The following is a 21,465-nucleotide window of genomic DNA, read 5'->3' as shown; positions in this document are numbered from 1 at the left end:
ACCTGGGGAACTGTGTCAAAATGTATTACCCTGACAAAACAATGAATGATGTATTACTGGTTTAAAGGTGTGTGAAAGCAGGATGATGGATAGGCCCGAGGATTTTCCACACTGTGTTGTAAATGTTACACGACTAGATTAAAACAAATGTTGATTGCCATGTCATATTTATTCATGTGAGTAAAAACTCTCATGAGTGACACCGTTTACTTACTGAGACAAAAAATATTAACTGTCTTAACTTACTCCCTCACTCATTTGTTAATTGATTCAGCTGCAGTGCAGAAACACATTTTGGTTTCTGTTGTATTTTATAATGAATGACAGTAAACACTGCATCCACACATGCTCTATTTTCTAACTAGCAATTAGAGACATGAGTAAAATTAGCTGCTATAGTACGGGAATACCATAATATAAATGAAATCAACTCATCAACTGTGAAATGTCATTATGAGGTAATGATGTTGCACGTTATCGGCGAACCTCTTGTGGAGTCACAGGTGTATAGACTGAGATACTTCCCACTCTCCAAGTAATAAATACGAACTGTTGGTGTTTTTATTATGCTAAATCAGATTGTATGTGCATCACAGGTTTATTTTTTAACTGAAATTTTCTTTTAAATTTTGAGTTTTACTTTCATTATAACAACAAAGTTCAAAAGGCAGAGTTTAACACAGAAAAGTTGTTAGCTGCAGTGACCAGCCCAAAAGGAAGGAGTGAAATAATTGAAATTGTTTTCTTTCACAGCATGTCTTTGTCCCATCTTCCTCCCCTTAAACCCAACCGGTGGCGGCAGATGCCTGCCCTCCCTGGTTCTGCCAGGGGTTTCTTCCTGTTCAAAAGGAGTTTTTCCTTCCCACCATTATCAAAGCACTTGTTCACAGTTTGCCATCTGGTTGTTGGGGTTTTCTTTGTATTATTGTACGGGCTTTACCTTACAATGTAAAGCGCCTGGAAGCAACTGTTGTGACTGAGAACTATAAAAACAAAATTGAGTTGAATTAATAGTTATCTTGCTTTGTGTGTGGGGCCCAGGAGAATCAGTGGCGCTGAATTACTGAAGCGTCTCTTAAATACAGCTGATGGGTCTTTTACTTATTCTTATTGGCTCTGTCCAAAAATCTGCCAGTCAAATATTTGTCAAAACAGTACCTAAAGACTTATTTAGATTTGAAACATGTGTAATATTGACTTTTTCTGGCTCTCACAGCTTCATTCAGATATATCCAGATCGGTAACAGTGCTCACATTATTTCTGCCTTACCTGCAATATGTAAAAGAGATAGGCCTCTTAATGTAACTGAAAACTACAGAGTTGGTGAGATGCTTATGTTTATGATTATGTTTTTCCTTTAAGAGCTGAACAAATCACTAGGATAGATTCGCAGTTGTAATTTTGTGTGCCCTACCTCTCAAGATTGCCTTGGTGACTTTTATGCAAGTCAGCACAGTGCTAATTAGGAAAACCTGACATATTCAGATACTATCAAATAAATCAAGTTCCTGACTGGGGTGTTATTAACACATTTTATTCAGAGCTTGCCAATAATGAGTTATATCTACTTTGTTAAACTCACCTAAAATGTCAGTGTAGCACAAAATTGCCATTCTCTATCCCACTGCTGGCTTGCCCTTTTTGGTCTTTGTGTCATTTAAATGTAAAAAAAGAAAGAAAAAAACAAACCAGACACTAAAAGGTGCTCTGCTAATCCTAGATCTGCTCATTATACTGTTTATAGAAGATAAACAGATTAACTGAGAGGAGGAGATTTAGATGAGGGAAAACATATTTGGCTTTTTCTGGTATCAGTGTTGGCTATAAACAGTGCTAGCAGCAAGCAGACCACAGGCTACAATGCACTAGAGAACACTGTTGCCACTAAACCAACAAAGAGCAGTGCCTGTTATGTTGTCGGTTTGATAACAGATATCAACAACCTCCAGTTTGGTAATGCATTCACACTGCATTTATAAAGATTGTGTAGCCCAGATGGAAAAAACACATTTACACCAATGATAAAGAAAGAGAGTGTTTATTCTCTTTATTTGAACTGTCCACATCAACAGAACGTCATATTTCCTATGACCATTGAATGCACCTCTCAGTTCACCCCACGTGAGGGCATCTAGCTCAGCGACCAATCAGAGCCTACGCAGGCCGCACTGACCCTGTCAGCCAGGAAGTGAGGTGAAGGTGCATGGTGCTCCCGGGTTTTTCTCATCTCAGCTAGAGGAGTGGAGGCATCTGCTACTCAAACCGAGAAATCGCAGGGACAAAAGAGAGGAAAAACTCAGAATTGAGAGGAAGGAAAGCCAGCATACTTACCTGCTGGATGTCCGGAGTCGAGTGGCTGGATGAAGGAGAGAAGCAACGTCGGTAAGACGAGTGTTATTCGAAGGAAAAAACTTGTAGAGACTTACCGTCGTGATCACGCTAATGCTAGCTCGGTCTCTCACAGGCTAACCACTCACCTTTCATCCGGAGAGCTGCTGCAATTTCAACACCAGCGTGTGTTAGGCTTTTGTGAAACAGAGCAACGGTGAGCAACATGTTCTTAGCCGCTCTAAAGCTAATTGTTGTCAGTTCACTGTGAGTTTAAAGTAACATGGAGGGTAATTTTTAGTGCATTTCTCTCTCACAAATAGGCCTTTAGTGTGGAGAAATTAAGCACACTGCTTTAATGCCTCTGAACTGAACTCACATGTGTATTTTATTGCTTATTTGCACATAGTTCTGAATTGTTATGGTGTATTGTATTTTGAATGTCAATGGTTACTTACCATAAGTATTGTTTAATTAATGTTTACATGAATAGAGAAATATTTGAGCAACTTAGATGTTTAGTTCTCATATTTGATATACTTGAAAATTGAATGTTGTACAACAGAACTGTGAGATTTGATAAGATTTAAGATGTTGATGCAATGAATACGAGGTTGATGCAATATTTTGATTTTACATTTTAACCTTAAACAATGCATCTGAAAGAAAGACTGATTAGAATGTACATTTTATGACCTGGGTTATAGGTCAGGTTTTTGGAGAGGACAGAAAAGTTCGAGGACCAGGACGATATTCGGTCGTGATAGATGGCGAGCCAACCACTTTGAGGACGATCCACCCCAAAGAAGATACACACCCACACACTCATACATTCCAATTACACTCACAAGGACCTTTGAAGTTGGCTATTGCCAACTTAACTCTATATCCTTAAAGGGCCCCAACGAGTACTTTCATTTTATTTGAGTGTGCACACTATTTATTTTATTTTATACTTTTTCTGTACAAATTGGACACTAATTTTTTATATCTTGTAACAATACAAGAGTGGCTACTCAAAAGTTAACGTCGTGTCCAGGTCATTATTGCTGCTCAATACTTTGGCTCCATACGAATTCGGCATCTTCTGATACTGGCCAGGGCCTCATTACGAGCCCAAGTAGTTATTGTGCTGTAATTCACCTTTATACCTTAAAGTTGGTTACAGAAGTGGCGAGCCAGCCAGGAGCCATTTGATTTGAGCATCAATATTGAGGCAATGACCAGTATGGATTTCATACAAAAGTCTGGTGTCAAAATACCTATTGCAGTTGTTGTCACTGGGATAACACAGGTATCTGAAAAAGATGAACAGGTCATTGACTTCCTGAAACAGTATGGTAAAATCGCAAGAATCCTTTTTGTTGATGATTCACTGTCCGACTTCTACCAAAACCTGATCGTTGAATACTCTAGCAGTTCAGCCTTAGAAGGTTTAGAACCTCGCTTACCATACACGTGCACAGCACAAGCTGACCCCAGCATTGTCTATGAAATTAAAACACTCAGTAGCATGTACACTACTAAGGTTGGGAGTAATGTTACAAAGACCTACTTGGCTGAACTCAAGGACCTAGCCAAGCTGAGTGGCAAAGACTACGGTGAGGTGCTGAAGGAGATGATGTGTCAGATTGGGGAGGATGTTGAAGCCATGCGACTTACCACTGAAGAACCTTCCCCCACGTATGTCGAGACCACCGTCGTATCTCCGCCTGCTCCTAAAGAGCGACAGTGTCACACCTCACATTCAGATGTCACACCAAGTGATATTGTTGCCACTGATCATGTTCCTCTCACTAATGGAAGGAGAGCAGCGTCCCTTTCAGTAAGTGACTTGAACCCACCTGACATTCAGAAGGTCGTGGTAGAGCATATCGTACGAAGGCAAGATGTTGTCCCACACATCCAGTCCCAGGTGAGACTCCGTTCCTTCTCCGGTAAGGTTCCCGGACCTAACAACGAAACTGATTATGACACGTGGCGCACACAAATTGAACTGCTCCAAAATGATCCCAGCATGTCCCCCCTGCAAATATCCAGAAAGATCCATGAGAGCCTGCTCCCACCAGCAGCTGATATAGTTAAGAGTTTACGGCCTGAGTCACCACCTGCGACTTATTTGCAGCTTCTAGATTCAGCCTTTGGCACTGTAGAAGATGGCGAGGAACTTTTCGCTCAATTCCTCAACACCCTTCAAGATCCAGGTGAGAAATCATCCACTTACCTTCACCGGCTACAGCTAGCATTAAACAGAGCCACGAAGAGGGGGGGAGTCGCATGTGAAGAAGTGGACAAACATCTCCTTAAACAGTTCTGCAGGGGATGTTGGGACAACGACCTAATCAGCGCCCTGCAACTTGAACAAAAGAAGAGCAGCCCACCCCAATTCTCAGACCTCTTGTTAATGATTCGCTCTGAGGAAGATCGACAGCAAGCAAAAACTAGTCGCATGAGAAAACACATTAGCACCACAAAGCAGAGAACTCAGTTACAGTCCCAGGGTGCACGTGTTTGTGAACCAGAGGAGAAACATGAGAGTAGCATCGCTGCTATTGAGGATCTGAGAAAGCAGGTGGCAAGTCTGCAAAGTCAATTAACTACATTCATGTCACAGAAAAAAACAAAGTTTGCTAACAGCAAGGGATCTGCAGGGAAGTCGCTGAGTAAGATGTCAAAGCCACATGATGTAGATGGACGTATGCAAAGACAGACTTCAAAGAGGCAAACAGGCCGACCCAAGCCCTGGTATTGTTTCAACTGCGGTGAAGATGGGCACATCGCTCCATGCTGTGTTGACCCTGCTAACCCCAACCTAGTAGCAGAAAAAAAGAAGCAGTTGGAGGAGAAACAATGCCAGTGGGAAGCGCGAGATTGTACAGATTCACCTTTAAACGACTAACAGTTCCTGTTGTGGGACAAACAGGAGCTGAGGAGAGTCAACAACGTCCCTCAGACGTAAACAATGACGACAAAATCGCAGCTGAGGTTAACAGGTTAAGTAGCCCAGCAAAGAATGTCAAAGCACAAGCATGTTCTGGCTTAAAACATTCAGAGCAGAAACAATCTTTCCAACTCCCTAAGCAGTTGATTGGCACCAAGAGTACAGCTCAAGTGACTGTGAGAGGTGAAGACGTCAACTGCCTTCTTGACTCAGGTTCTCAAGTTACCACCGTTCCTGAGTCATTTTACAAGCAGCACCTCTCAGAGCAGAAGATCAAGCCACTACATGACCTCTTAGAAGTGGAAGGTGCTAATGGCCAGCTAGTGCCTTACTTTGGCTATATAGAAATGACCATAAGTTTTCCAAAGGACTTTATAGGTGTTCCAGTAGATGTGAACACACTTGCTTTAATCGTCCCTGACACTTCACAATCCCTCATGCTCATAGGCACAAACACTCTAGATGTACTGTTCGACATTTACTCAGAGACTGACTTAGCCGATCGTCAATCCCTTCCACATGGCTACAAAGTAGTCTTCAAAATCATTGAGTTGAGACGAAAGCAGACAAGTGGCAACCATCAGGGTGTAGTGAAGCTGCAAGGCAAGGTGCCTCAACTCATTCCAGCTGGTTCAACTGTAGTGGTGGAGGGAGTCGCCCTTGGCAGGGGCCTTCAAGATGAAAAATCAGTTATCGTTGAGTATCCGTCATCGTCCCCCTTGCCCGGTGGCCTGCTACTTAAAGCCGGTCTGGTTGACTTCCCCCAGCGGCGGCCCCACAAGTTGCCAGTTGTTATAAGCAATGAGTCTGACCACGACATTGTCATCCCTGCCAAGTGCACTATTGCAGAGGTTAGTGCTTATCAGACCATCCTATTAAAGGAGCACAACAAGACCAAACAGTCAGAACCATCCCAGAGAACTCCAGAGACTCCGTCTTCCCAAGAGCCCACCATAACTTTCAATTTTGGTGACTCCCCGGTTCCACTGGAATGGAAACAGCGCATCACTCAGCAGCTCAGCAGCATGCCTGAGGTGTTTGCACAGCATGACCTGGATTTTGGCCGGACGGACCAGGTGCGACATCATATAAAACTTTCGGATGACACGCCTTTCAAACTACGTGCCCGGCCAATCCACCCACGGGACATTGAGGCTGTCCGGAAGCACATTCAGGAACTCCTTGATGCAGGAGTTATCAGAGAGTCAGAGTCCCCATTTGCGTCACCCATAGTGGTTGTCCGGAAAAAGAACGGCCAAGTCCGGTTGTGCATTGATTATAGGCGCCTAAACCTCCAGACTATAAAGGATGCGTACAGCCTTCCGAAGCTAGAGGACACATTCTCAGCCCTCAATGGTTCTCAGTGGTTCTCTGTTCTTGATCTAAAATCAGGGTACTACCAGATCGAGGTCGAAGAAGCAGACAAACCGAAGACGGCCTTTGTGTGCCCTCTCGGCTTCTGGGAGTTCAACAGAATGCCTCAGGGTGTGACGAATGCCCCCAGCACATTTCAGAGGTTAATGGAGCGGTGCATGGGGGATATGCATTTGAAGGATGCGTTGGTCTTTCTTGATGACGTGATAGTATTCTCCCGAACCCTTGAGGAACACGAAGAAAGACTCATGAAAGTGCTCACTCGTCTGAAAGAGTTTGGGTTAAAGCTGTCACCAGAGAAGTGCGTCTTCTTCCAGACTTCAGTCCGTTATCTGGGACATGTGGTCTCCAGAAATGGTGTTCAGACTGACCCTGAGAAGATTTCGGCTCTTAAAACATGGCCTGTCCCCCAGACTCTGCGAGAGTTGAAATCGTTTCTTGGTTTTGCTGGGTACTATAGAAGGTTCGTTAAGGGGTATTCCAGCATTGTGAAACCTCTCCACAACTTAACCTCGGGTACCCACCTAGCCACAAGAAATCAAAACGAACACAAGACAAATTATGCATCAGTACCATGACCCAAAAGAGCCCTTTGGAGGTCGCTGGACGCCAGCTTGCCAGCAAGCCTTGAGTCAGTCATCAAAGTCTCACCACAGCCCCTGTACTTGCCTTCGCTGACCCTCAGAAACCCTATATATTGCACACCGATGCCAGTACCACCGGCTCGGTGCTGTGTTGTATCAGGAGCAAGAGGGCCAACTTAGAGTCATAGGCTATGCAAGTAGAGGGCTGTCACGGAGCGAAAATCGCTATCCAGCGCACAAGTTGGAGTTTCTGGCGCTCAAGTGGTCAGTTACAGAAAAGTTCAGCGACTATCTCTACGGCAACCACTTCACCGTTGTAACGGATAGTAATCCGCTGACTTACATTCTGACTTCAGCAAAACTTGACGCAACTAGCTATAGGTGGCTAGCAGCACTGTCCACATTCTCTTTCAAACTCCTCTATCGTCCAGGGAAACAGAATGGAGATGCGGATGGATTATCACGCAGACCACACGGAGGGCTAGCGGACGATCTGAAATCACAAAAGGAGAGAGAACGCATACAACAGTTCACTCAAGATCACCTTTGTGATCCAGATAACGTCAATGCTGTAAATCAGTCTGTGGTGAAAGCAATCTGTGAGAGGCAGTTCACCTACAGCGTCAGTCCTGACGATGAGAGAAAGGCAGATGCAGATTGTATTGCCTTGGTGGAGGTTCTTGCTATGTCTCCTAGCGCTGTACCTGATAGCTATGGGCAGGAGGAACAGTTTGGAGGTCTGCCAACCGTTCCCCATCTAACTGAGGCAGAGCTGGCAGACGAGCAAAGAGCCGATCAGTGTATAAAGCATGTTATTTCCCAGATCGAACATGGGGACACACCACCTCCAACCGTGCGTACACAGCTCCCTGAACTTCCACTCCTCCTCCGGGAGCTTAACCGTCTTGAGCTCCGCAACAATGTCTTGTACCGGCGACGCCAAGAGGGGTCCCAGACGACCTACCAGCTTGTACTTCCGGCTGAGCTTCGCAACACAGTCCTCGCCAGCCTGCATGACCATATGGGTCACATGGGTGTCGACCGTACACTGGACCTTGCAAGGGCCAGATTCTATTGGCCAAGGATGGCCCTAGACGTGGAAAGGAAAGTGAGGACATGTGGCAGATGCGTGCGGAGGAAGGCACGACCCGAAAGAGCGGCCCCCTTGGTCAACATTAACACGACACGACCTCTTGAACTCTTGTGCATGGACTTCTTGTCCCTGGAAGCTGACAAGAGTGGAACCAAGGACATATTGGTGATCACGGACCACTTCACTAAATTTGCGGTTGCTATCCCAACACCTAATCAAAGGGCCCGCACAGTGGCAAGGTGTCTGTGGGAGAACTTTATGGTACACTATGGCATCCCAGAAAAGTTGCATAGTGACCAGGGTCCAGATTTCGAGTCCCGCACAATCAAGGAACTCTGTCAGGTGGCTGGTATCCACAAGGTGAGGACAACCCCATACCATCCTAGGGGCAATCCTGTGGAACGATTTAATCGTACCTTGCTTGACATGTTAGGCACTCTCCGTGATCTAGATAAGTCCTGTTGGCGTGACCATGTAAGACCCCTGGTCCACGCTTATAACTGCACCAGGAATGAAGTGACTGGTTTCACCCCGTACGAACTGATGTTCGGACGCCAACCTCGGTTGCCAGTTGACCTTGCATTCAATCTGCCAGTACAAGAGGAACAACACTCATCTCACTCTGAATATGTGCAAAAACTCAAGTCACGTCTCAAAGCTACAAGTTAGCTATGGACAAGGCTGCAAAGATAGCTCACAAGAACAAAATGAGGTTTGACAGACATGTAACTGCCTCAGACTTAGAAGCTGGAGATCGGGTCTTGGTCAGGAATGTCCGCATCCGGGGGAAACATAAGATTTCAGACAAGTGGGAACACACTGTGCATGTAGTGGTGAGTAGAGCAGGCAACCTCCCAGTATATACAGTGAAGCCTGAAAACAAAGATGGTCCCCTAAGGACACTACACCGGGATCTGTTGCTACCATGTGGCTACCTACCTGTGGAGGAAAGCAGTGAGCATGTACAGAAGCCAGTGTCACGCAGGCCAAGAACCCGTGCAAATCCAGCGCTAGAGGAAGAGAACTCCTCGGATGAAGATGATGATCTGCTCATTCCTGTTTGGTTCAGTCCCCCTGTCCACACGGTGAGTGAGAGTCCTCTAAATGTTGCTGATGTTGACAACCCACCTGATTTTGACAGCCAATCTGATTTTGGCAACATGCCTGATATGCCTAACAGTACTACAGCTAATACTGAGTACTTATCTACCAATGGAGTCACACCAACCGAACAAGTGGATGAACCAACCTTGATTGAAAATGACTCACCCATTGGCGATCCAGACGTCCAAGAAGAGCAACTTCCAGTTGAGGAGGCTGGCACCAGAGGTGCAAATCCTGAGGAGAGAATGGAGGAAGCAGTCCAAATGGATACAGAGGAAACCACACAAACAAATGATTCTGTCAGGAGATCTGAGAGAAACCGTCGCCCGCCACGACGGCTGGACTATACGGAGCTAGGCAATCCCCTGATCACAGCAGCAAAATCATTCTTGCAAGGACTGTCTTCAGCTTGGGAGATGTCATCAGTGATGGTGAAGAATTGGTTCCACCCCCTTCCTTGACCCCTCGAATAATCATCATCTAACTGTCTACCATGCACAGGGACGTGCATGAGTTCAGGAGGGGAGGGTGTAGCCCAGATGGAAAAAACACATTTACACCAATGATAAAGAAAGAGAGTGTTTATTCTCTTTATTTGAACTGTCCACATCAACAGAACGTCATATTTCCTATGACCATTGAATGCACCTCTCAGTTCACCCCACGTGAGGGCATCTAGCTCAGCGACCAATCAGAGCCTACGCAGGCCGCACTGACCCTGTCAGCCAGGAAGTGAGGTGAAGGTGCATGGTGCTCCCGGGTTTTTCTCATCTCAGCTAGAGGAGTGGAGGCATCTGCTACTCAAACCGAGAAATCGCAGGGACAAAAGAGAGGAAAAACTCAGAATTGAGAGGAAGGAAAGCCAGCATACTTACCTGCTGGATGTCCGGAGTCGAGTGGCTGGATGAAGGAGAGAAGCAACGTCGGTAAGACGAGTGTTATTCCGAAGGAAAAAAACTTGTAGAGACTTACCGTCGTGATCACGCTAATGCTAGCTCGGTCTCTCACAGGCTAACCACTCACCTTTCATCCGGAGAGCTGCTGCAATTTCAACACCAGCGTGTGTTAGGCTTTTGTGAAACAGAGCAACGGTGAGCAACATGTTCTTAGCCGCTCTAAAGCTAATTGTTGTCAGTTCACTGTGAGTTTAAAGTAACATGGAGGGTAATTTTTAGTGCATTTCTCTCTCACAAATAGGCCTTTAGTGTGGAGAAATTAAGCACACTGCTTTAATGCCTCTGAACTGAACTCACATGTGTATTTTATTGCTTATTTGCACATAGTTCTGAATTGTTATGGTGTATTGTATTTTGAATGTCAATGGTTACTTACCATAAGTATTGTTTAATTAATGTTTACATGAATAGAGAAATATTTGAGCAACTTAGATGTTTAGTTCTCATATTTGATATACTTGAAAATTGAATGTTGTACAACAGAACTGTGAGATTTGATAAGATTTAAGATGTTGATGCAATGAATACGAGGTTGATGCAATATTTTGATTTTACATTTTAACCTTAAACAATGCATCTGAAAGAAAGACTGATTAGAATGTACATTTTATGACCTGGGTTATAGGTCAGGTTTTTTGGAGAGGACAGAAAAGTTCGAGGACCAGGACGATATTCCGGTCGTGATAGATGGCGAGCCAACCACTTTGAGGACGATCCACCCCAAAGAAGATACACACCCACACACTCATACATTCCAATTACACTCACAAGGACCTTTGAAGTTGGCTATTGCCAACTTAACTCTATATCCTTAAAGGGCCCCAACGAGTACTTTCATTTTATTTGAGTGTGCACACTATTTATTTTATTTTATACTTTTTCTGTACAAATTGGACACTAATTTTTTATATCTTGTAACAATACAAGAGTGGCTACTCAAAAGTTAACGTCGTGTCCAGGTCATTATTGCTGCTCAATACTTTGGCTCCATACGAATTCGGCATCTTCTGATACTGGCCAGGGCCTCATTACGAGCCCAAGTAGTTATTGTGCTGTAATTCACCTTTATACCTTAAAGTTGGTTACAATTGCATTTACTGGCTGTGAAAGTTCTGAAGTTGACCAAAGTCACCACTAAAAACTAAATAACTCTGTAACTGTAAGTGTGTAGGAGGTGAGAAGCCCTCTCTTTCGGGGTCAACTCTCCATCGTGAGACATATCACTGTGCCTCAGGCATGTTCCTGGTTAGAGGTGGCATTTCCTTTCTTCATTATTGCCGCCTACACTTCCTCAGCTGGATGGAGAAAGATTTAGGGAGATCAGAATTGATCTAATGTCTTGTGACATCCCATTCTCAACAGAATCACCAAGGGTGTAGGCCAGAGACACGAGCACCATTGCAATCGCACTTACACACACATGCATGTCTGGAAATCAGTGTTACAATGTAGGGACAGCCAGCATGTGAACAAATATGAATATGCATAATTAGTAAACGCCAATATGCACAGATATACATCACCAAATCAAAACACATTTACAGTGTATATAACAAGTGTTACAGAAAATATGCCAAGGATTAGTAATGACACTGACACAAGGATGCAAAAAAACTGAAATACTGTTTCCTTGGTATTTACAAAAAAGAATCATCAACGAAATATATCCAATCCTTAACTCACTGTGCCATTTATACCCAATATTTCCAAATACATTATTGATTTCCCGAATTTTTTATTTAGCCAAACAAACTTACAGTCGCAGGCTTTTTAATATTGTTTTACAGAACATATTTGAAAGCACGTTGCCTAAAGTGCCTTTACTTGATGCTGGCTCAGTTTAATCACTCAAGCCCTTAGTTAATATTAAAAGATTGAATTTATGATTGCACAGTTGTCAAAAATGCCCTTTTATATTGTAAAATTCAAAATGCTTGTGCATTTATTTTCTCATAAGATTTTATGTTTAACCCCTAATAAACAAAGGGATAAGAAAGGGAGCTTGAAGAAAGAATGGGAGAGAGAGTACAGATAGTGAATCAGGAACTGCAGAGGATTAGTAAGGAGGAAGTGAGAACAGCTATCAAGAGGATGAAAAATCAAAAGGCAGCTGGTCCAGATGACATTCCTGTGGAGGTATGCAAATGTCTAGGTTCAAGGTGGGTTCAATGTGGGAGCAGGAAAAAAAATTTAATAAAAATGTGGGAGCGAGATTACATCAGGGATCAGCTCTGAGCCCCGTGTTGTCTGCAGTGGTGATACAAAGGTTGAAAGATGAGGTCATGCAGGAGTCTCTGTTGACCTTTATTTTTGCAGACAATATTGTGATCTGTAGCGAGACGAAGTAACGGGTGGAGGTATGCTCTGGAGAGAAGAGAATGAAAGTCAGTAGAATCACAGAATACGTGTGCTAAACAAGAAGCAGACAATAGTGATGCCAACAGGAGCAAAGGTATTGAAGTTAGATAAGCAACAGTCCAAAGCAACAGTGCACAAGAGAGGTGAAAAAAAGAATGCATGCTGGAGTGGGTAGAGATGAGTATTAGGGGTGGCTTGTGACAGAAAAAAAGGCAGCAAGAATGAAAAGGAAGGTTTGCAAGATGGTAGCCAAACTGTAGGTGGTACAGTTAAAGATACTAAGATTTTCTAGAGAAGTACTAACTGACTGAGAAGGGAGCGGAATCGGCCAAATTCCGATTTTGTGCAGCCCGGACTGGTGGCCGCTAGGTCAGCCTCCTGGCTGTGAGCAACATCATGCGAATGGTGGGAGAGGGAAAAAGTCACATGCTCTCTCCCTCTCTCTTTTATCTGTCTTCAAAATGAACTTTGACTGTTTGGTTAAGATTTTCTTTTTCTTTTCTTTAGGGACTTTACTTGGAAACCCCAAATAATAGTGACATTTTCTGTCCACCTGTGGGCCCTTCCAATTCTAGAAATCTATGTTGAACCGTTAATCCATTATCTGACTTTCAGTACCACTTTTGGGGGTAATTCTGTTAATTCCATTGTGTGAATGGTTGCTATTATCCCACGGCAATGTATTTTTACACTCAGACATAAAGCTTTATTTTACATTAAAACCGTCCAACATACTTGTGCATCTTCTACAGGAATTTAAAAAATTACAAATATCACAAATATCTCCACTTCTGACTCCAGGGATCGGTGCAGTACTAAATTTGTTATTTTCACTACCAGGATGCCTACAGCAGTGCTGTAATACTCTAATGCTGCATATATGTCACAACTGATTTTTCTGATGTTAAATTCCAGTGAACTCCAAAGTGGAATTCGTGACAGTCTGTTAGAGGTAAATATAAGTGGGATATGTAAGAAATTTTCCGGGTAATGACATTTTCCATCTGTCATTGTTACGCAACAAAATGTCAACACAAACAATAAACATGGCAGTAATTCACTGATGTTGGCAGTGTGAGGTATTTACATCCAACTGTATGTGAGCACTCAAAGGACCAGTTACTAAGGACAGCACAGTGAACTGCCTCAAATCTCAGTCTGAATTCTCATTATGTTTGATCTTCACAAACAGGAAAGTACAGGAAAGAAATACATAAGAGTAGTGAAAATACTGCAGGTTGCACAGCTTGAAGAAACAGAAACACTTGTGGCAACATATTTACATAGCATCTGACTTACAAAATTGGAGTGATGTGGTAATGACATGTGTGTATAATCAAGCCCTTAATCATCACATGATTCTGAAGATGTCTGCTCTATGAGAGATTTACAGCTTTAAATTCAAATAAGGCAGCATAGGTGTGAATGCGGGAGAGACTGTGAGCGTGAATGGTTGTCTATGTCTATATGTTAGCCCTGCGACAGACTGGCAACCTGTCCAGGGTGTACCCTGCCTCTCGCCCTAAGACACCTGGGATAGGCTCCAGCACCCCCCACGAATGTGAAAAGGATAAGCGGAAGCGAATGGATGGATGGATAGAAAGTTTCTGAAAGTAATTTCTTTTTTTAAATCTAGAGCTTTTTGGAACTACGAAAGTGATGAGATCAGTGGGTGAGGGGGCAATCTGGTTGGAAATGGTTTAGAGAGAAATTATAGTATGCATGTCCTCTACTGACTTAATGTTACAAGAAACGAGAGGAGACAGTTTATTTGCCCACTGCACTATCCCTCTTGTCAAATCTACTTAAATCTTTGAATCATGAAATCAGTGAGCTCTGAATGGCAATGTGACATGTTGTTACAGCAAATTGTCCTCTTACTGTGAGAAAGATATCAGTGAGATGAAGAACAACAGGAAAAGGAACTTAAAGCCAGTATTTTGAAAATTTTAGTTCTCTAGTGCTTTCATGTTAAACGTTATCATATTCACAAATTATTTAGTATGTAAAAAGGCCATCCATCCATCCAGCCGTCCGCCCATCCGTCACTCCATCCACCACATGGATTTTTCATATATTTTAAGAATGTTGAATTTTTGTCATAATACAGTCTTTTGAGCGTGAGTGATTTTAAACATGACGAATACGGTGTGTGTGTGTGTGTGTGTGTGTGTGTGTGTGTGTGTGTGTGTACCAAGAGTTCCCCACTTACAGCTTTGAGCATAGTGGGAGACTAAGAGTACCTTCACCGTCAAGGCCTTACTCAAAGCAGACGAATGGGCTAATTGGCTCGGAATAAATCTGGCTGCAAGGACTCGTAGAAGACTTATCAGACTTGGAACCTCAAAAGGATGGGAAGTAGGGAGACAGCTGGAAAGTACTGGATTTTCTGAATATCTGCCAGGGTAAGGAACTCACCAATTCGGCAACCTTGGTAGACCCTTCTCAATAAATTGAAAAGCCCTGAGAGCCCTAATGCAACTGCTGCTGGTCCGTCTCCAATTGTGTTTAGTCTATGCGTTACAGCTTACCCACCTGGGTGTGTTTTTATCTGCTTTATCTACGTTTTAAAGTTTATTGAAATTGTACTTCAATAAACAATTTCTGCAATCTGAAGCTATATCTCCAGTGGACTTTTTGCCTATTTTTAATTAAAGTAGCAATGGTTTTGAAAAGTTTAGTTTAGTGAGTATAACTCAGTCTTCAGCTCCAGCTTTTGATACATTTGTGTGTTACATTTTATACATCGGTGACTGAAGACGTGACCGAAATTTGTAAGTAACTAAACCACGGCTGGCATTGAAAAGTTACTGCTACTGCTAGAGGTATAAATAAGCAAAAGATTGATGAGAAGTTTATAATAATCAACTGAACATATAATGATATGTTGATATGTATTTTATTGAAAAATATTGGCCAAACCACCCTACTTTCAAAAGATGCCATGTTTCACTTTGCACACTTTCCACTCTAGTTTTACAGCATACAGGAACAGAAGGAGGTCCTTCTTGTGATAACCGGCTGCTTAACAGCTTACATTTAACAGGAATGGTACATCAGTTAAATATAAGTAATTATTTTAAGCAACTAATGTTTCTGGTACAAAGAAATGAAGGTATAAATGTTTATTTGCTCGAGTCAACAAATCACAGGAATCACTGGTATTAATTTGTCATCAGAGACGGACAGATGAAAACAATAAGTCACCAACAAGTCTTTGACATTTGCCCGTGCTATTAATTAAAAATACAAGGAATATTAATAATAATTTTAAATAAGCACTTACAAGGACCCTCCAGTAAATTCCTGAGAGAGATTGTCAAAACTATCAGAATGGAGGTGAGACGAAGAAGTGATAACTGCAAGCCCCTCTCGAAAAATATCAGTCTGAAATGCTTAAACAAGACTTTCTCCATCTGTTGAGGTGCCTGGAGTGTCTGAGCTGCCACACTTTCATCTCCCTTCCCATTCCTATTCTTGGCTACTGGGTAGGTCATTTTAGTCACCTGCTGAGCTTGCACATCTGGCTGTCATAAGTCTATAGTGACTGTGAGGTAACTTTTATAGAAAACTTTAAGTAGTTTTGGGAGCATTGAGGGCTTTACCAGAGGGATGGTCTACACTCTAATAAACAATAACAATAACAAACAATATATCTTATTGTTTACACCACACACATGCTACACCTTTTTTCTGGCTGGTCACATGTACCACCCTGCCTTCAGAATCATCGGACAAGCTCCACTCCCTCTGGTGACCGGTGTAAGATGTCCTCTGGGTCTGAGACATTCTCTGACTTGTTTCTGCAACTTAATTACTACTTAAAATAGCACAGACCCATAATTTAGCTAATTTTAATAGAGACTTAATTATCTATTCCAACAGAATGACCATGATAGCTCTAGACACCCCAATTCCCAAACACCCTAAAAATAAAAGAAATACCAGCAAAAAAAACATTTGAATTATAAAAAATATATAATTGTTTAAACTGTACCAGAAGTGAACTGAATAAGACATTGATTCACCGATCCACACCACTAGAATCTACAGTAATGACACTGGAATGTCATCCAGACTGAAGAAGTGTAGTCAGATGGTAATAAAGACAGGGAAGGTACTCACAACTGAGTGGATTGTACTACCAGAAGGCAATGAGTACCTTGGAATTCCAAAGGCAAATGGGAACCACAAGAGCCTGCTAGGAGAGCTGCAACCACCAAATAGCAAGCGCTGAGGAGTCAGATCCATAAGTACATCAGGAAGATGGCCACGGCTGATCATAGTATACAGGTAGCCAGGAAGAAGGAGTCCATCGCAGTCAAATGCCAGCAGGCAGTGGGTGTATTTATTCCTAAACAGTATAACTCTACCTCCATCAACCAGTTCAGAAGCATTGCCTTATCAAACATGGAATGGAAAATTTCCCTCTCACTCCTTACAAAAAGATTGAGCTACTTCTTGAAGAACAACAGCTAAATCAACACAATTTGCCCTGGAAGGCCAGGCTTCCAGGATATTGAACACTCAGCCATGATCTGGGTGTGGATCCGTCGACCCAAAAGGGAGAAGAGCGATCTCCATGTGGTGTGGCTGGACTTGGCTAATGCGTATGAGTCAGTCCCACACAGTCTGACTTTGCACTGGAATTCTTCTACACCCCAAGATCTGTCATTACCATCCATAGCCAAGTACTTCAACAACTTCCACATGTGCTTTGTGACAGGGCTGCAAGAACTGGAGGTCACCAATGGAATAGGTTGTTTGATTTTCCCAATACGCTTCATGGCTGCATTTGAGATCATCTTCAGTGGAACGAGGCAAGTGGTTACCATCTGGGGATTGGTTTCCTGCTCTAGAACTTAGATGGATGATCTGACAAGCAGCAGCTTCATGTACAGCAAGACTCCTCAGGCACCTAGATGAGCTTACCTAGTGGGTAAGGATGAAGATCAAGCCTGCAAAGTCCTGGAGACTTTCAATCAGGAAAGGTGTGAGGAGAGATACGATAGTGATTATAATCCCACTCCTATTGGAGCAACCTATCAGAACCCTGACACCGCTGACCTCTCTGACAAACAGGTGGGGAGGTTGGTGGAGAAGCACACAGCCTGTCAAAGACTGATAGCAGCCAGCTCCCAGTGAAACTGAGCTGTGGTGCTACCAGTTCACACTGTTTCAGCACGTGATGTGGCCATTAAAGGTGTTTGAAATCCCATCGACCATGGCCAGCAGGCTAGATGGCATTGCCAACACATTATCTCTCTTTGGCGCAGTTACTATATTGTTTTTGTTGTTGTTGTTTTTAATGTTTTCTTATGTTTAAATTGCTTTTTGATTTTTATTTTTTTTTTGGAGGGGGGGGGGGTCTTCATGGTTGGGGATCAAGTGGGGATGAGGGTTTGGAGGAATAACAAGAGGAGAGAAGCTGCAGAGAGGCACGTAAGACTTCAACGCTGCTTCCTGGTCATGTTTTGGGGATTTAATAAATTTGGCCAGAATTCCAGAAATGAGAACTGCTCCATTCAAAGTGTGAAAGATGCTGTCTCTCCTTTCTAGTTTTCCCAAAGGAGAACAGATGGCTAAACATGTCACTCCTGGTGTGACTGAGGAGGGGACCAGAGAAAACTACATTGTCCAGCTTTGGTTCGGCAAAATTACACACCGATTTAATATTAATTAAAGTGACCTCCAAATTACATAACCAGGTGTCGATGTGAATTGTAATTTTACAGAATTTACGTTTATTCTTAGCCAGCAGTTTCAGGTTTTCCTGAGTGTCACCTGCTCTGGGTCCTGGAAGACAATTTACTATGGCTCCTAGTGTCTCTAGCTTCCCATGTCTCAAAAAATAGAATCACCAGTAACAAGAGTTTGTTCCTCAGTGGGTATGTCACAGAGTGGGGAAAAACGATTAGAGACAACTATGCTTCCTCCTCACCATCATCCAGCCATCCTGTTTCCCTGTCCCATCCTGTCCCAGTCAGCCAGGAGAGAGCTAACAGTGGCTACGCTGCACTACCTTTGGGCGCACAGACTACAGGGGCCTGGCTAGCCACGGGTTTTTCAAGGGTGTGGAGCCAAGTCTCCAATTCAATGATCCTGGCCTCCAGAGCTGTAAACAGGCTACATTTATTACAAGTATCATTATTACAACTAAAGAAGTCTGAGGAGTAACTAAACATCCATTAGAGATGCACCAAACACAATAAGTGTTAACTGTAAAGTTGACATATTGCAAAGTGTGACTGTTAATGCAATTATCTCTCAAAAATCTTATAGTATGCTAGATGTGATGCCACTACTGTCCACATACCAAACAGTCACACAAGGATCTTGAGGGAAAATAATCCTTGGACTTTAATCTCACCATCCCACTATCAATAAGAGATGCTGACTAATTCCAACCTACAAACTGAGGATTTACATTCAAATCTAGAAGCACATGTAAAAAACACAGCGTACACGTGCACATGTGAATGCTTAAAGCCTTATATACACACAAGGGGCTTACTGTAATCTGTGGCTAGCTGCCTCTAGCACTCATGAAGTCATGGCAAGTTGCCATGATGACAACACAGTAAGACATCACAAATGTACCTCTAACACAAACAGCATGTACAGCCTCATTTATCAAAGCCCTTTCCTGGTCTCTTTTGTTTCATGTGGATGTATATTCACATCCTCTACATGCCTTGTCTTGTCACATCCACATGTCTTTACATTCTTGTATAATTAAGTCTGATTACCTATTTGCCCTAGCTACCTGTTCTTGTGTGAGTAAATGTTAAGCCTTTCACCACAAGCACACAAAAAGAGCATAGAAGAATCTCTTTCTCTCACTACATTTACACATTATGATCGAGGTGGGAGTATAGTCAGGTAAGTGAGATGATTTCTGCCTTAATCCTGAGCTTTTTTGTGTGTTTCTTTCAGTGTACTAATCAGTGTCATGATTTATGTACTAAGGACATAGATGAAGTCATGATGTCACGCTATGTCAGTTACCTATGCATAACTAAAATATAAATGTGTGTTTGCACAGTTTGTGCATCATTGTCTTTAATGTCTATGCATAGAAATGTGTCTCTGACTGTTTGTGTGGTCAGGCTTGTTAATATTCTGCACAGTGTGCAGACAGACTCCCGGTGCAGCGACACCTGGTCATGCCTCAGAGCGTCAGGCCTCTGTGGGACACCTCTGAGAGGCCTTTACAACAGCCTGACACACACACACACACACACACACACACACACACACACACACACACACACACACACACACACACACACACACACACACACACACAGACTATAGTCACAAGATCTTTGTGCTTGGTCTTGCTCCTAGCTTTTCTTTTAGAATATTGGTTTAACTTTACTCTCACACAGAAGAAAAAACACAGGCCTTGTACTATCAAAGACACATATATCACATGGATATAGTCAGTGAAGGAATGTTGAATAGAAATGGTTTAACTAAACTAAAAAAGAGAACTTAACAATAGGTATATAGGGATTGTAACTTGCTATTATTGTTGTTGTCATTATTAGTTAATCTTTTTAATCTTTTTAGTCATTAAGACTTCATTGAGACAAGCATTTGTTTAAAATAATCACATCAGCAGACAACACAATAAACAAGACAAACAATTTAAAACAATCAATCATAAAGTATATACTTTTATGTGTGTGCTCAGGTGACGATGTTCTTCATTGGTAATTGATATTTTTGTGTTCACTTGTAATTTATCACAATTAGAAAGATGATTGTGTTTTCTTGACACTAGCTGTATTTGTCAATGTTAGGAAAGTTTGGTCTGTTATGATGGCTGAACAGCTGCACTGAAACTGACCAGTGGCCAACACTAGCCAAGATGCGGCACTTAGAGGCCAGATTTACTAAGCTGGGCAAATGATCATGCGGAAAGTTCTGGACAGATCTACTAACAATAGTTTATTTCAGCTATTCCCTTATTCACTAGGCATCACCACAGGAGGTAGCTCCACATATTTGATTTGGCAAGTTTTTACCATGGATTTAGCTATAAGTATAGTCAATTCAGTTTAGTAATGATGAAAACAGTGCAATGTAACTTACAAATTTAATTAAGAGAACCTCAAATCAGCAAATCACAAATGAGTAAAAGGGGAAGGTACACACGTTCTTCTCAGAAAAAGCATGGCAACAGTTGGCAGATGAAGGATCAATATTTTGTTAATAGAGCTGAACTCTTCACTTAGACCAGGGGTGCCCAATCCCAGTCCTCGAGAGCTACTGCCCTGCAGCTTTTAGATGCGTCCTTGTTCCAGCACACCTGAATCAAATGAATGGCTCGTTATCAGGCCTTTGCCAGACTTGATGGCATACCGAATTGGTAATCCAACTATTTGATTCAGCTGTGTTGGAGCAGGGATGCATCTAAAAGCTGCAGGACAGTAGCTCTCGAGGACTGGGATTGGGCACCCCTGACTTAGACAGCTTGATTGTGGCAGCTGTTTCTAGAAAAATTTATCCAAAGGATGGCTGCATAAATTAAAACTATTACATCACATATAACGTCCATAAGAAAACACATTAAACATTATATACCATCAGATCCTGGCACATACGTTTAATTAATTTACTGGTGCTGTGCCATTTTCGATGCATAAATGCACACACTGTTCATTTCTTTCTACAAAGTAACACTGCAGATATAAGATTTGGACACAAACCTGGCATTA

General features: G+C 42.5%; 2 long non-coding RNA genes across 2 annotated transcripts; both read left to right on the top strand.

The window, feature by feature from the left end:
• Positions 1-1,995: 1,995 nt before the first annotated feature.
• On the top strand, positions 1,996-3,078 carry LOC120440251. The gene is made up of 3 exons (XR_005613106.1): positions 1,996-2,383; positions 2,466-2,546; positions 3,037-3,078. It is a non-coding gene; the product is annotated as an uncharacterized LOC120440251 (long non-coding RNA).
• Positions 3,079-9,837: 6,759 nt separating this feature from the next.
• On the top strand, positions 9,838-11,328 carry LOC120440250. The gene is made up of 3 exons (XR_005613105.1): positions 9,838-10,351; positions 10,436-10,516; positions 11,007-11,328. It is a non-coding gene; the product is annotated as an uncharacterized LOC120440250 (long non-coding RNA).
• The last annotated feature ends 10,137 nt before the right edge of the window (positions 11,329-21,465 follow it).

The sequence above is a fragment of the Oreochromis aureus genome, linkage group 1, assembly GCF_013358895.1.
Source record: "Oreochromis aureus strain Israel breed Guangdong linkage group 1, ZZ_aureus, whole genome shotgun sequence".
NCBI lineage: Eukaryota > Metazoa > Chordata > Actinopteri > Cichliformes > Cichlidae > Oreochromis > Oreochromis aureus.
Note: the sequence above shows the minus strand (reverse complement) of the source record. Positions and strands in the feature narration are given on the sequence as shown.